Source organism: Leptonychotes weddellii, chromosome 5 (genome assembly GCF_054177405.1).
Source record: "Leptonychotes weddellii isolate Sample4059 chromosome 5, ASM5417740v2, whole genome shotgun sequence".
Lineage (NCBI taxonomy): Eukaryota > Metazoa > Chordata > Mammalia > Carnivora > Phocidae > Leptonychotes > Leptonychotes weddellii.
This window is the reverse complement of record NC_138373.1, coordinates 150882291-150898641: the sequence shown is the minus strand read 5'-3', so window position 1 is coordinate 150898641 and position 16351 is coordinate 150882291. Positions and strand designations below refer to the sequence as shown.

Here is a 16351-nt window from a genome sequence, read left to right as displayed (position 1 = left end):
TCACTCGACAAATAGCCATTATACATTGTTCCATCTTCAAAACAGGCCCAATGGAGGAAATTAGGGTTAAGAAAAGCGAAGTGCCAGAGAGCCCGCGAGTGTCGGGGGCAGAGCTTGGAGCCCAGGACTCTGTCCGTGCACCCCCAGAAGCTCTGTGGTGGGTAGGGTTGGGGAGTCGAATTGAGGCGGGGGCGACGACGACTCTTGGCCGGTTTGTTTGCGAGCGGCAGGAGAACCGAGGTCGCCCTCGTCGCCCAGCGGCGGGCTGGGGGTTTCGGGCGCGGCCCCTTTAAGGCCGGGCGGGTGATCTCAGCCGCTCGCTTGCCGCCCCGCCCTCCCCGGAGGCGTGCTCAGTGCGCAGGCGCGCCGCGGCGGCACTCCGCTGGGCCCGGGACCCGCCGGCGGCGGCGAGACACCGGGGCTGCGGCGCCGCCAGCCCGCCAGCCCTGCCCGCAGAGTCCGGCCGCCGCGCGCCGTCCACACACGCCACCGCCGCAGCCGCCATGGGCTCCTGAGGTACCCGGCCCGGCCGGCCTCGAGCCGGAGGCCCTGAGGGGGGCGGCTGCGGGCTCCCGGGGGCGGGGGCTGCTCCGTTTTGGGGAGGCTGGCGCGGGGGGGTGCCCCACGGGTCGCGTTGGTCGCAGGTCCCCGGTGGGGGAAGGCATGGAGGTGGCCGGCCCGGCCGAGGAGGAAGGGGGCGTCCGCTTCCCAGCCCGTCCCGCCCTGCGCCCCCTCCCCGCCCTGCGGGGTCGGGGCCGCCCGTGGGTGTGCCTTGGCCCCCTCCTGGCCAACGTGGCAGGCCCTCGCCTGGAGTGTAATTGGACCTGCCTGTGGGGGTGGCCGGGGGAAAGGGAAGGCGGGTGGACAGGCCCTTTGCAAGTGGGATTGTGTGAGCCCGGTGGGTGTGCTGGCGCCTGGCACCGCCGAGTGGGGGAGGCATCCGTGCCCTGTGCGGGTGGCTGTGATCTGGGAGGATGGTTGGCCTGGCCAGGCCTTTGGGGGATGCATGCATGCACGGTGCAGACGCCTTGCATACAAGTCAGCTGCTTGCGGGGGCACCAAGGCTAACCTGGGGCTCCAAAAGATACTTGTTTGGAAAGGGACCACAGAGGGCGGCTTAGGGTGTGTGTATCCATCCGGTGGGTTGTACATTTCCTCTGTGGGCACACTGCTTAGGTCTGGTGCTAGTTGACTCCCAGCCATGGCAAGGCAGGGCCGGGGGGTGGGCCTGGGTATCTGTTCCCAATCCATATCCTTTCTGGGTCGTGCAAGGCCGGATATCATATACACACATATGCATGGGTGTGCCTGCACGCCCAGGGCACCATGGTGCAAAGCAAGTGTTTGCACGCCTGCTACCTGTGTGTGAGGTGAAGGCCATGTATTATTTATCTGACTGCTGGGTGCTTTATGTAAGGAAAGAAGCAGCAATCTGTGCCCTGGGGGCCTGTGTGCTGCAGAGTCAGCCCGGCAAACAAGCTCACCTGTGCCTGCGGAGGAGTCTCAGAGGTGTGACTTCCTTCGCAGGTTATGTCTGCAGCATCCCTTCCCATCCTTGTTCCTTTTCAGCAAGCTTGGTGGGCCCCCTCGGCTCTTCACCTCAGGACATCTCGTCAGAGGGTCCCAGTGCTGGGACCATGGGGTGGGCGGGCCCTAGCAGCCCAACCTGTGAGCCCATTTTGTCAGGCCTTGGACACACACTTGACGATGCCCCTGGCTTCCGGGAGCTCTCGGGTCGGTGGCGGGAATCAAACTTAGAAAGGAGTCATCGCAACGATGTGAAAAATATAAAACAATAGAGGGAGTGCAGTGTGGGCTCACTGCTGGAAGAGGGGGAACATGGCCAGCAGCAAAGACTCCAACATGGGGTGGGGGGGCGCGGCGGGGGGGGACAGCTGAGCTGAAGCTTGCAGGATGATGAGCATTTGTCTTTGGTGCTTAACCACACATGTTTTCCCAGGTAATTTTCTCAGTGGCTGTGTGAGTACAGAGCTGTTGTCATCCCTGTGTGCAATTGAGGAAACTGAGACCCAGGGGGAGTACATGACTCACTTGTCTGTGGCACATGGCAGGCCAGGATAGAGTCTTCCTCGAGCCAGGACCTCTCTTGCTGCCAGATCTTGCTGCCTTGTAACTGGCTGAACAATCCACATGCCAGGCACCATGCCAGGGGCACCAGTGTCTGAAGATGAATGGGACCTGGTGCCTGGCCTAGGGCCTCCCCGTCGACCGGGGAGGAGGGTGTAGATGGGTGTAGACAGTGACCATTCAGACATGAGGGCCCAATAGCCTGTGTGGGCGGAGAAGGCACTGCGAATTCCCACCTCCCCCACCCCTTGCCCCTCGACCATAGGCAAGCTGGGGTGCCTTTGTGCAGCCCTTGGGGTTCTGGATGTGTTGTAAGTTGCTCCCACATGGTGGTGGGTTAAGGAGCCCCTTCAAAGCTCTCCAAATGGGTGGGAAGGAGACCTTCAAGGCAGAATGTGTGTGAGTGATCTCCTTGTCCTACTTCACTCCTGTTGGCCGAGTTCTGTGGAGCTTGGGCTTCTGTCTGGAGGCTGTTTGCTCCCCCTCTGCCTTTGAGGTTTCGCTCCTGGTTTCTGGCGGGCCAGCCCACCTCTCTCCCCAAGAGGGGCTCAGCTCTATTTCCAGTCCCCGCTGTGCTCATTTCTCCCCGTAAATTCCCTGGAGTGGAAACAGCCTCAGTAAGACAGAGAATGCAGCCCTTTATTGTTTTGAAACCGAGTAACAGCGAATGCCCTTCTTGCTCCTTGGGGCATTTAGCCTGGGGAATTGGAGTGTGAGTTGTGGAAGGCCAGCAGCTGGGCCCTGGGAGAGCTCTGTGTGGGGCTACCACAGACCTTCACCGGGGGGCAGTATGCACTTGCTGAAGCCCTACTGTGTGCCAGGCTCCATGCTAGGCCTCAGGGGACCGGGTCCTCAGTGGTGGGTGGTGCCTCCCAAAAGGCTGTGGTTGGCTGTGTAACGACTATGCGCGCAAGACAGTGCTCTACTTGTGGTTGAAACAGAGGCCCTAAAGGGGTGCAGAGGACAATAGGAACAACAGCGTGTTTATTAAGCACTTACTGTGTGCCAGGCACAGTTCCGAGTGCTTTGATGAATGACTGTGTTTCATCCCCCCACCACCTGGTGAGGTGGGAATCGTTACCTTCTGCTTTGTAGAGAGTCAGCCTAGGGGTTCGAGCGGAGGTAGTTGGTGGAGCTGAGCTCTGAACCAGACAGTCTGACCTCAGAGCCCATGCTCTTCCCCCATTCACCCCGGGGGGTGCTGGAAGTCTTCCTAGAAGCGAAGTGCCCTGCGCCCGCACCTGGAAGGATGAGGAGCCCCTGGACGGGGTATGGAGGCCTGGGATACCTCACCTCCCGGACCTGGCTACAGTGGGCCCGGGCATGAGGATCTTTGAAGGCCTCGCTAAGGAGTTTGAACTTGACCCCGAAGTGGTCAACAGGGAGCCCCTGAAGGTTTCAAAACAGAATTGAGGTCCTCAGGCATGTGTCACACATCTTGTGCGGGATAGCATTACCATTTCTTCTTCCAGTATTCCTGCAGAGGACTCCGAGAACACCCAGCCCCCCTCTCTCCTTTTTGCAACTCAGGACGCTTTTCCCATGGGCATCCTCTTTAGGCCCTGCTGCCTTTCCCTTTTCTTCTTCCAGCAGCTTCTGGTTTTGACGACCCCGTGTGACCCAGGACGGCCTCTGGAGCCCACCACTGTCGTGGCATCTGCCCTCAAACTGGCTTCTGGGGCTGGCTGTCAAGTGGCTCCACTGAACAGGAACCCGCGTTCTTCCTGGCTCTCCCGGGTCCTGCGGGATCTCACCAACTTCTCATGCCGTAGATCTGGAATGAGTATGGGCTGCCTCTCCCTGGTGAGAGCTACGGTGGCTCTCAACATGTCCCCACGCTCAGCAGCCCATAAATACAAGCAGAGGGGAGTAGGGACGGAGCAGGAACTGGAGCCTGGGGATCTGGGTTTAACCACGGGTCCCACGTGTGAGTTCACTGGGGAGGTCCCTGCTCTCCCTGCCTGCTTTGCTGGGTGTCCAGGGGCCAGCATTCATGCAGCAGCTCTAGTCGCTGGGCCTTGGGGCTGCAAGACGAGGGGTCATTGCACGACACATCCACATCGGGTGTGGGAGCTCGGGCTGCAGGCCTGGAGAGGAGCAGTCGGACGATTCTGGAATCGGGTGCTTTGGGCGAGGAGGCTGAGAATTGAGGAGGAGATGAATGGTCACTGGCAGTGGGAGAAAGAAATGCCCCTCTGGGAGAGTGGAAGATGAGGGGCCGAGCAGCCCTGGTGGCCTGGAGAGAGAACTGGGAGATGTCTAAATCCTCGCTTTCTTTTTAGCCCTGTGGCCTTGGGCAAGTTGCTTACCAGGTTCTAATTTCCATTCTTTAAAAATGGGGAGATGACGCAATTTCCTACGTCTGTAAAATGGGAATAATAATAGCGCGGCCACCACGCGGCTGTGACCTCACGCCTGCATGGAGCTCAGCACAGCACTCGGCACACGCTCAGTGAACACTGGTTGTTACGGGACCACTACAGGCTGTTCAGTTTATTTAAGACAGAGGTATTGCTGGGGCACCCGGCTGGCTCCGTTGGTAGAGCATCTGCCTCTTGATCCCAGGGTCGTGCGTTCCAGCCCCACATTTGATGTAGAGCCTACTTAAGAAAAAACATTTCTGAAAAATAAGAAAAGACGTCTTGCGTGTGTGTGTGTCAGACACTCGCGGAGCTGAGTCCCGCTGGGGGCAGAGACCGCAGACACAGGAGCGATGACTGTTGTCGTGGGCACCCTGAGGGAGCATCAGGGCATTCCTGCCTGGGCAGGCACTTTTCTGAGGAGGTGACATTGAAGCTGTTACCGTGCGGAAGGAGAGGAAGCAGGTTCCAGGCAGAGGGAAGAGGAGATGCAAAGCCAAGGTCTGAGTTCTTGTCTATAACATTATTTGGCATCTGGTCTTAACCCAGTGGATTCTCAGTAAAGGTTAATCGAATGTGATCTTCTCAGCCTCAAAGAGGACACAGAAAGGGGAAGAAGTAAAGTGGGAGGGGGCTGTTGAGAGAATTGGATGGGCTCGCAGTTTGGGGTTTTCTCATGTTCCCTCCTCTTCGCCTCCACCTCCTGCTGAGTGGGATGCAGCGCAGGTGCCTGAGTGCAGTGCGGCTAAGCCACCAGGATTCTCTGCAGGGACTCGTCCCTGGACCCCGCTTTGCCTCCGGACCGGGCAGGGGAGGGCGGGGGCCGGGGGGAGCACCACAGCAGAGGGAGTCGAGGTGCTGGAATTAGGCTGCACACCCAGGCAGCCTTTGTTCACATTGCTGCTGCTGTCTTGTGCTGGGGCAGAACTTGGAAGGATGATGTGTGGCCTCTGGTTGGTCGTTTCGAGTCTTGGGTTACTGATGGCTCCCTGTCTGGCACGTGCCTTCCACAGAGTAGTGCTGAAATAGTTTTCGATGACACAAATGAACGGCTGGGTAGGTTAATGTCATTGCCACTCGGGGTAAAGCTGGAATTATTCTCGAGAAGTGACAGATATTAAGGCCAGGATTAATCAGAACAGGATTGTCGATTAGAGCCGAGCTTCCACCAGGAGCCGATGGGGCACATGGCACAGCCCGGGTCTGGGAGGTCTTGGGCCTGTGCTGAGAGGCAGGAAGCCCCGCAGTCACTCCTTTTCCTTCTCCGCTGGGACGGAAGCCAGAGGGGGAAGATCCCACCCAGAAAACCTTTGTGCCTGACCCGCATCACTTCCGGCTGTACTCTGTTTTAAAAAGTCACACACGAGTAATTGAGTATTTAATGGAAAGTTTGCAGGGTTGATCTGAATGTTTCAGCCTTTGAAAAACAATAGGCTTCTCTGCTTTTGAAAATAGGACTTGTTGATTGTAGTGAACTTGGAACACAGAAGGTTGGTGGGTAAGACTAAAATCACCCCCAGTTTCAAAACCAAGAAATAATCACTGTTGATGTGGGCGTATTTTCTTTCTAGGTATAATCCTGCATTATCTCATTGTTTACATAACACCAGCTCATAAGAATTTACCGGTGACATTATTAAGTTGGTCATAGATACGAAAGAGTCACAGAAGTTAAAAACCAGATCCCTTGGTGCTGTATTTCAAGTGTCTATGGGAAAGATGACTTTCCTGAGCTTTTTGCTCAATGGCATTATGGCTGTGAGCAGTAAGCAGAGAGCTGCATGAAAGTTGGAGAACCAGTGATGACCTTGGGCAAGTCGCTTGCCACTGGTGGGGCTACTTGTAACCCCTCTGCTCACCTCCTGGGTCCCGCAAGGCACAGGTGAGGTCCTTGGTTCTAAAGCCTTGAGCTCCCCAAGGGAAGGGCCTGGTTTAGATTCAGAGCAGGTCACATGAAGATGGGTGGAGAGGGGGTCTGTGTGTGTGTGTGTGGCTTCTTTTCCAACCTGAAATTTGTTTGGTGATCCTCCTGAAGACTCAGGTCTCCTCGCTGGGGACCTGTGATCTGTGAACTCTTGTGCCTGCGACCATGGGCAGTCCCAGGGTAGCTGTCCCTGCCACTCCCATCTCAACAGAGTGGGTGGGGCGAGACCTCTAGAAGTTGCTGCATCTGTCACCCTGCAGGGATTTTCACATCAGACAGCCTGCCCACTCTCGAGGGCATTGTGGAGTTGCCTACCTTTATTTTTCTCCTGCTGCAGCTGTGCACATCCTGCCCCCAGGGAGGCCCTGTCTTGCTGGCAGGTGGCCGAGAACCTCCCCTCTGCTGGGCAGTGCTGCTCCCCAAAGCCCTCGGGGTCACCATTTACGAAAGGCTCTGAGGGAAGAAGAGCTCACCCCAGGGCTGCCACTCTGGTGGCCACTGGCAGAGCGTCCTGGTCTTTGCCTGTAGCGCTTGTGTTTTTTATTCCGTCTAGAACACACGGAATCTGGGATTCCATTAATGATCATTTTGGGTGCCTACAAGGCACAACGATGGGTACTGGTGAAGGGATGTGTGTGAGGATATTAATATCACCTAAGATTCACACATTAATTAATACCAGTATTACTAATCCTCACCAGAATTTGTGTAGGGCTTTGCAGTTTGCAAATTACATTTCACGTAAACTGTTTCATTTAATCTTCCCAGTGGCCCTGGAGCCTTGGGATTATCCTGCCTATTTTGTTGCGGGATAGACTGAGGCTCAGAATGGTGAATTGGCCTGAGATCCTATGGAAGGAAGCTCGAAGGTTTGAATCCTGTGCCTTTGCTTCTCTGGGAGCCCCCCCCACCCCCCAAGTACAGCTATGCCCTCGGAGCCTGCAGTCCCACCTCCAGACGCCCAGCAGGTGAAATTGCTGCCTAGACTTGGGAGGTGTGTGTATAGAGGATCAGGTTGAAGCTGCCAGGGTGGGGTGGGGGCTAAGGGGCCAAGGCTCCCTCCAGGGAAAGGTGGGTTAAGCTGGGGGCTCTGATGGTCAGTGGAGGTTGGCAGGTGGAGCAGTGTGGGAAGGCTTTCCAAGCAGTGGGCCTACCTTGAGCACACACACAGGCAGACACACAGGTAGGTGAGGCCTAGTGAGCTCTCCCAGGGCGTCTGGGTTCCCTGCCTCACCTCCAGGAAGAGGAGGTACATCTCTCCATGAGTTTGTCTATGGACTTTTTTTTTTTTTAAAGGTTTTATTTATTTATTTGACAGAGAGAGACACAGTGAGAGAGGGAACACAAGCAGGGGGAGTGGGAGAGGGAGAAGCAAGCTTCCCACGGAGCAGGGAGCCCGATGCGGGGCTTGATCCCAGGACGCTGGAATCGTGACCTGAGCCGAAGGCAGACGCTTAACGACTGAGCCACCCAGGCGCCCCTTGTCTGTGGATTTTAAACAAATAGTACATGTGAGGATCTAGATCTACCAAAACAAAGAAAAGTTGATGCTCTGTGCTTTTTTTTTTTTAAGGATTTTATTTGTTTATTTTAGAGAGAGCGCAAGAGCCCAAGCGGGCAGAGGGAGAGGGAGAAGCAGACTCCGCACTGGGCAGGGAGCCCGACTTGGGGCTCGATCCCAGGACCCTGGTATTAAGACCTGAGCCGAAGGCAGATGCTTAACTGACTGAGCCACCCAGGCACCCCACACTGTGCTTTTGTTAGAAAAATTTTAATAGCAATAACCTCCGTGCATTTTTTTTTTTTTAAAGATTTTTATTTATTTATTTGAGAGAGAGAGAATGAGAGAGAGCACATGAGATGGGGGAGGGTCAGAGGGAGAAGCAGACTCCCTGCGGAGCAGGGAGCCCGATGCGGGACTCGATCCAGGGACTCCAGGATCATGACCTGAGCCGAAGGCAGTCGCTTAACCAACTGAGCCACCCAGGCACCCAGCAATAACCTCCGTGCATTTAAGTGTGATTTGATTTGTAGGATTTCCTGGCCCTCCAGTCCGTTGGAGTGAAGCATGGGCTGGAAACAGGAAGGTTGGTGAAGGTTCTTCCTCTCGAAAGCTGTCTTTGGTGTGCCAAGAGGCATCTCCTACTCTGTTGGGGGCAGAAGACCATTTCATTCCCAGTTCTTCGTCGTTGAGCTGGATTTGTGGAGGTGGGAGGAAGCCCTGCCCTGCCCGCTGTGTTTACCCAGCTGTCCTTGCAGGGAGAACACTGGGCATCCAGAGGCCACTGTCCTCCGCCGGCTGCCCACTTGAGTGAGGTGTAGGTGGCCGCTGCGGTCCGGCTCCCATGTTATGTAACAGGTCCACGGTAGACGAGGCAGTGAAGGTCGTAGAGTGTGAGCGTGTCATGTGTGGGTGTGGTGTCCCAGCAGCTGGTGCAGGGAAGACAGCAAGAGGTGCTTCTCACTCATTTGGGATGGCCAGGCCGGAAACACTTGATCCTCTGGGGCTCTCCACTCCCACCCCCTCCCACCAGGCCTGCCTCTGGTGCGTACTCTGTGGCCTGCTCCTCCCCTGGCCCCTGGCACCTATGCCCAGGGAGACCAATTATGGCTGAGTGTCGTGGTGACTCCGGTCACAGTCCATCCTTCCAGCTATCCTGGGACCAGGGCATCAGGGCCTGTCTGCTCTGGGAAGGGCTGAGGGACTGAGCAGGTCTGGCCTCTCACTCACAGATGAGGAAGTACAAGTGGACCTGGGCACTGGGTGAGTAGGGGCTGATGCAGGTCCAGAACCATCTCCTGACCCCATGCTCTGTCTGCTGAACAGGGCTTTGCTCTCCTGTTTCTTCATCTGGGCACTCTTAAAAAAGTACACATTGTCAGTATTTTTCCTAATAATTAGACTTATTTCTTGGACGAGGATTTTTTTTTTTAAGATTTTATTTGAGAGAGAGAGAGAGAGAACACAAGCAAGGGGGAGGGGCAGAGAGAGAGGGAAAGCAGACTCCCCACTGAGCAGGGAACCCGACGCGGGGCTCAATCCCAGGACCCCGGGATCGTGACCTGAGCCGAAGGCAGACGCTTAACCAACTGAGCCAGCCATCCAAGGTGCCCCTTGGATGGGGATTTAAATGTATTCTGTCTCTCTGGCAACATTTTCAAAATTAGAGCCACTTGTACACTTTCACCCAGCGGTTGGACTTCTAGGGATTCATCCTACAGATGTTTTAATATGTGTGCAAAATAATTTATTTGAGGGCGCCTGGGTGGCTCAGTCGGTTAAGCGACTGCCTTCGGCTCAGGTCATGATCCTGGAGTCCTGGGATCGAGTCCCGCATCGGGCTCCCTGCTCAGCGGGGGGTCTTGCTTTTCCCTCTGACCCTCCTCCCTCTCACGCTCTCTGTCTCTCATTCTCTCTCTCGCAAATAAATAAAATCTTAAAAAAAAAAAAATTTATTTGAAGGTTAGTCATTGCTGCCCTATTTGTACTAGCAAAAGATTGGAAAGATTCTCATGTCCATCTGCAGGGGTCCAGGAACAAATCATGCTCCGTGTGAACCATGGAATACCGGGCAGCTACGGAAGATAAGGTGGGAGTTCCGTGCCTGGATACGGAGCAGTCGCCAAGATGGATTGCTGTGAAGGCAGCAGGTGCAGGGGGGTGTCTCGTGTGCCTCTGTGTGTGTAAAGGGAAAGTGCATTTGCTTGCGTTGTGTACACAGGGTCTCGGGGGCCTGCAGGAAGTTGGTGGATGTGGTGCCTCTGGGATGGGGCTGGTGCTGGGAGGCTGTTCGCTAGAGACCCTTTGAACCGTTTGAGTGCCGAATCATGGGAATATATGATTTTTCAAAAAATAAATAAAATTAGGTAAACAACCGTAAGAATATATCCATATATCTCACCCAGGGCAAGAAGGCCCCTGCCACCATCTAATCAAAAATGCGTGCTTGGGGGGCTCCTGGCCGACTCAGTCCGTAGAGCTTGTGACTCTTGATCTCTGGACATAGAGTTTACTCAAAAAACAAACAAACAAAATGCATGCTTGGGTCTCACAGAGGGGACCAGGTGTGAAGGTTTGGATGTTTCTTGGTAAAAGGACCCCCAGCCCCAGCCCGGGAGAAAGTAGTTGCCCCCTTCTTCCTAAACACTGCTGTTGGCTGGCTTGTCATTTTAAATCCTTGCTCAGAGATGCACACTTCCTGACCTCTGAAACCAGCAGGGGTACCCCACTGACAGCAAAATAAAGTCGAACTCAGCCCTGGGTGTTCTAGGTCCTCTTTCCTGCGCCCTTTCTTTTTTTTTTTTTGCCTTAAGATTTTATTTTTTAAAGATTTATTTATTTATTTATTTATTTATTTGAGAGAGAGCGAGCACATGAGAGGGGGGAGGGTCAGAGGGAGAAGCAGACTCCCCGCCGAGCAGGGAGCCCGATGCGGGACTCCATCCAGGGACTCTAGGATCATGACCTGAGCCGAAGGCAGTCACTTAATCAATTGAGCCACCCAGGCGCCCAAGATTTTATTTTTTAAATAAAATACACTCAACATGGGGCTCGAACACGCAACCATGAGATCAAGAGTTGCACGCTCTTCTGACTGAGCCAGTCAGGTGCCCCTGGGCTCCTTGAGCCACACTCGACTAGTTGCTTTTTCTTCTGTGTGCCTTCTTGACTTCCCACCTCCCTGCCTGTACTCACGCAGGCCCCGCTCCCTGCTGGCCTTCCCCTGCGGAGCAGGCTCCTCTCCACGCATGGAATCCTGTCTGCCTTGCAAGGCCCACCTCAGTTTCTACCCCTGCAGGGCCCTCTGACCCCTGTGGCTTCTTTATCTGCCCCTCTCCACTGGCACGGAGCCTTTTGACAGTATGTCCTAGGTGTCTGATTCCCTGGCTGCGAGCTCCTTGAGGGCCAAGTCTGGGTGAGATTGGAGGCTGTTGGGGGCAGGCCTGGGTCACATCTGCAAACCCCAGTGCAGCGCTGGGTGGGCCCAGCCTCGGGGCCGGAATCACACCAGCCTCAGGCCTGAGTGCGCGGTGAGTTCTTTCCCTGCATCCTCACGAGAACCCATGAGGTGTGGCTGCTGGTGATTCCCCCTTTCAGAAGAGGAAATGGGGCCAACATCTTGTCCCAGTCACACAGCAAGAGGCTGGATTTGGACACTGGTCCTGCTACCTCCAAATCCTGCATTTAATCAGTTTTTTTCTGTCTCCTCCCCCCAAATCACGAGTGATACTGATACCCTGGGCTGACGCTCACTACCTGTCCCACTGGCCATGGGCAGCCTTGTAGTGTTTGAGTGTATTTTCTTCCCCACCAGACTGTAAGCTCTTAAGGGATCAGCGTCTTGTCTGAGAATACCCTTTGGACTTAGCATACAGAGGCTGCTCAAAGGTAAATATACTTTTAAAGTATACTTACTTTAGTTAGAGTATACTAGTACTACTAAAGTACGCTAGTCTTAGACCTACAGCCCAGGGGGTTTTTACATCCGTAAATACCCATATAAATCATGTCCAGATCAAGCTGCAGAACACGCCCAGGGCCCAGAAGGCTCCCTGCGGCCTCCTCCCAAGGTAACCATTACTTGCACCTCATTACTACTGACTAGTTTTGTGCCTGGTTTTGACCTTTACAGAAATGGAGTCCTATAGAACAAACTGTGAGATTTGTCCAGACTGTGACTAGCAGTACTGTGTTCTTTTTCCCTGCTGTGTAGGGGTCCACCATTTGAATGTATCCCCATTTATGTAATGAAAAATAATTCTGCCATGTACACAGGGCTGCCGTGCAGGTTCTCGTTCTTGTCTGTGGGACATGTGCACTCACTGGGTGTACGTAAGCCTAGGGAGGAATGCCGGCTCGCCGCACTCAGTACGTCTTTGTGTGAGTGAAATTCAGGTTGGGATTTTCTCACGCAGGCACCCCGGGCAGGAGCCACGTTCCTTGCTCAGGGGGCCGCAGGGGTTGGGGCAGGTTCAGGGGTCTCGCCTAGGCAGCCTGCTCCCACAGGGCAGTAGGACAGTTAAGGTTCAGGGTTCTGCATCTGAAGGACACCCATTTGTGCAGTGCTGAATGGGGTTTAGGTGGCGGGAAAGGGGGAAACAGAAACCGACGAAAGAGGCAGGGCGTTGGCCCATCTGTTCGCAGTTTGGGAGAAAACTAGGGTGATCAAGATTTGGCCTGGTATGTATTAAAAAACAAAACAAAACTTAATTACAAGGCTGAATTAAGTCAGCCCTTGCCGAAGAATTTTGGATGACTTTGGTGTTCCCTTATATTTCGCCCCAACCCCCCCAAGCAAAGGAGGGCTACACGATTGGAGGATTTTTTCTTTCGTGGTTGGGAGGTTCATGGGAACTTGGCCCCGGGAGAAGGGGGAGAGATGAGGAGCCGCTGGAGTGGCCAGGCTTGTGGGTGTTGACTGAGGAAGTGGGGCTGACAGGGGACGCTGCCCCTCATGAGGGCACGTGATCCTCTTCCCAAAGTCTGCCCGGACAGAATCGCCGGGCCTCCAGCGCTCTGGTCCTCTAATCCCCTCTGGAGAAGGGCCAGGCTGTGGGCTGCTGACCTGCTCGGATGTGGGTCAGCTTCCCCGAGAAGGCAGGCGCCACCGCCCACCCCCCCTCCCCGGGGAGTTCACAGAGCCTAACAGCCCCTGGAGATGCAGGAGGGCTGTTGTCATGGGTGCTGGGGTGGGGCCAGAGTGGCCCGTTCAGATGAGCAATTCCTAAGTCAGATTCTACCTGGTGAGCTATGTTAAGATGGAAAGTTTTACATATATATTTTTCTTTTTTTCTTTAAGATTTTATTTATCTATTTGAGAGAGAGAGAGAGTGAGTGAGCACGTGTGAGCGTGAGCAGGGTGAGGGGCAGAGGGAGAAGCAGACTCCCCGCTGAGCAGGGATCCCCACGCGGGGCTTGATCCCAGGACCCCAGGGGTCATGACCTGAGCCGAAGGTAGACGCTTAATCGATGGAGCCACCCAGGCGCCCCTTCCATATATATCTTTTTAAAAATTAAATCTATTCAACCCAAATCCCTCTCAGTCTGCGTTAATATTCTGGAGACGTGCGTGCGAACAGGTTGCCAGCATTGCTCAGCCTGTGGGTGTGTGGCAACCGCCTGAGTGAGCGCTTCATGGCCGCAGCTCAAAAGGGCTTGGATCTGAAACTGATGAATGAAAATATGACCTCAGAAGGTTTAAAAAAGAGCAAACAAGCAGAGACAGGACAGACCTAGGGCTCAGAGACTGCCGGGCCTGTGAACCGCCAGCCTGACCGACGGATGGAGTGGCTCTAAGGCAGGAGAGGAATTGGGATAGATCAGCTCACACAGGGCCGTGCCTGGCGCATCACCCCGTTTGCTCCTCGCAGCTCTGTCCCAGGCTCGAGTGACTGCAACCCCATTGCACAGCTGGGGAAGCTGAAGCAAGGAGCGCTTATGTAACTTGGCCGAGGACGCAGAGCTAGTCAGTGGCGGGGCCCACGGCTGGAGCCATTTACAGGGGGCTGTGGGCAAACCGCAGTAGCCCCCCAAGCCTCCGTTTCCCCATCTGGAAACTGCATGCATTGCTTTCCTATGGCTTCTGCAACAAACTGCCGGAAACGTAGTGACTTAGTGACACAAATTTATCATCCTATAGTTTTGAGGTCACAAGTCCAAAATGTATTTCGCTGAGCCAAAATCGGGGTGTTGGCAGGGCTGTGCTCCTTCGGGAGAATCTGTTTCCTTGTTTTTTCAAGCTTCTAGAGGCCACTTGCATTCTTTGGCTCAGGGCCCCTTCCTCCATCCTCAGAGCCAGCAGCCTGGCACCTTCCAGTCTCTCCTCGCTGTTCCCGTTGTCACACTGCCCCCTTCACACCCTCATCCCCCTGCCTCCCTCTCATGAGGGCCCTTGTGATTATATCCGGCCTACCCAGATAATCTGGGACCCTCTCGGTGACCTTAATGTAGTCACATCTGCAAAGCCCCTTTTGCCATGTCAGGCAAAATATTCCCGGGTTCGGCGGTTTGGATGTGACGTGTTTGCGGGGGTACATTATTCAGTCTTTGACACAGGAAATCGGGGGGCGGTTAACAGCAAGGTATCCCCCCAGCATGAAGTGAAAAGGACTCTGAGATGGTGAGGTGTTCTCTGAAACCTCTATCTTCCAAGGCAGGTGACCGAGCTTGCACATAGCTTTGTAGCTCTTCTGGAAGAGATGGGTGTTTTCAGGAGGGAGTTAGCCAGAAGCTGTCTTGTTTAGGGAAGGATGGGGGTAGGTGCTGTCTTAGGGGAAGTGAGCATTCGGGGCACTCTGGGTGCTTTTCTAGGGCTTGGCTTAGTTCATTCGGCCTTGCCAGGGCTGCCTGGATTTTACTCAAGAGCCTCCCCCACCCCCACTTCTCTATACTCTGGTTCTATGCCCTCAAGCACCCTTCTGGCAACTGGTTCACCTTGCCTGGACCCCTGATTGGGGATGAAGAGGACATTTATAAACTGTCACTCCTTCCTTTTCTCCCCTGAACCTGGCTTTCTGACCCACAAGGTGAGTTCCATCCAGCCCTGTACCTTGGTGACCCAGCGGGGCTCTGCGTTCCATTGCTCCCTGTGGCCTCCCAGGGTACTGTACCCCAGCCTGGATGCTCCAGCTGCAACAAGACCCACCACACAGGGCTGTCAGGAGGGCCTTGTCAATCTAGAGAGCCACAGGTGGTCTGTCAATCAGGCTGCCCCGCCCCCCATCTTTAACAGGGACCAGATGCAGAAATTCTTCTCTGGGCACATTCTTGGCCGAGTGCCTGTCCACATACTGTCTCCATGCCTCTGTTCATGTTTTTCCCTCTGTCCCCTAAGCAATCAGTCAGTAAATACTTTTTCCACATGGCACCTGATCCCTGCCCTCATGGAGTCCAATTCACAGTGCGTTAAGGGAACAGATCTAATCACAGGGTGGTAAATGCTCTGGAAGACCAGGGAAGACGTGCCTTGAGCAAACTGTGATAGGTCATAGAAGGCGATATCTGCTGAGGCTGATGGGGACAAAGATCTGTGGGTGGGAGCAAGAGAACGTTCCACTCCCCAGGGTTGGCAAGGTGGTGATGGAGGGCATCACAGACGTTCAGAGTTGGAAGGAACTGCAAAGGGCAGACACTCATTCAGTTGTTCCCTTATCCAGTCAAAGCACATTGAGGGTGAACTGTGTCCAGGCCCTGAGACCACTGCCAGGGCATAAGGCATGACCTCTGACCTCCAAGAGGTTGCAGGCTAGTTGGGGAGAAGGTAGGTAAGCGTAAACTACCCAACGGAGGTTGCTCAGTCAGTGTTCCTGCCCCAGGGGACTTCTAGCCTCAGTTGATTGGGAGCTTCCTTATTCTCAAAGCAACAGAATGTTGCTAGATCGTTCCAGTTGTAAAAACATCTCCATCTTGGCAGACTCATCTTCCGGTTGCTGCCACCAGGTGGACTGGGTTGTATCCTGTTGGAGCTCATTGAACAAGTCCCTTTGCCCTCCTTGGCGTGGCCTCTCCACTTTGGAAGATGGGTGTGAGGCAGTGTGATGCAGCCTCCATCCTCTGCCCTCACCCAGCCTATCCCTCACTCCAGCCAAAGGTCCAAGTCCTTCAGCCAAGCTCTGGCAATTGTCCATGGTGGGGAGGGGCTAAGTGATGGAAAGCCTGTGGTCTGCAGCTGGTGGCTTAATGCCAGACAGTGAGCGCATTGGTGGATTCTTCTCTTCCACATCCCTACTATGTGTCTGACACTGTGTCAGATGACTCAGGTGTGGGGAGACAAGAACAGCGTCCCAGCTGACCTTTTAGTGCTGTGGAGTGAGCTCAGGGTGGCTGAGTGGGAGTGGGCTGGCCCCCAGGTGAGGCCATGATGCTGAGGATGACTTGGGAGTGAAGAGTTGGCTCTCCCCACAAGGACCAGGGCAGAGGGGATGGCAACTTGGCACAGAGGCAGGGGCCACCAGTTTGCAGGGACCCTTGGGGAGGAGG

At 54.7% G+C, this 16351-nt stretch overlaps 1 protein-coding gene across 2 annotated transcripts in view; it reads left to right on the top strand.

Annotated features, from left to right (window-relative positions):
- The first annotated feature begins 365 nt into the window (after positions 1-365).
- TMEM184B (transmembrane protein 184B) overlaps positions 366-16351 on the top strand; it is a 47453-nt gene continuing 31467 nt past the window's right edge. For both annotated transcript variants that reach the window (XM_081822456.1, XM_081822455.1), the window contains exon 1: positions 366-516. The gene's annotated coding sequence lies outside the window, so the exon portion shown is untranslated. The remainder of the gene's footprint in view (positions 517-16351) is intronic.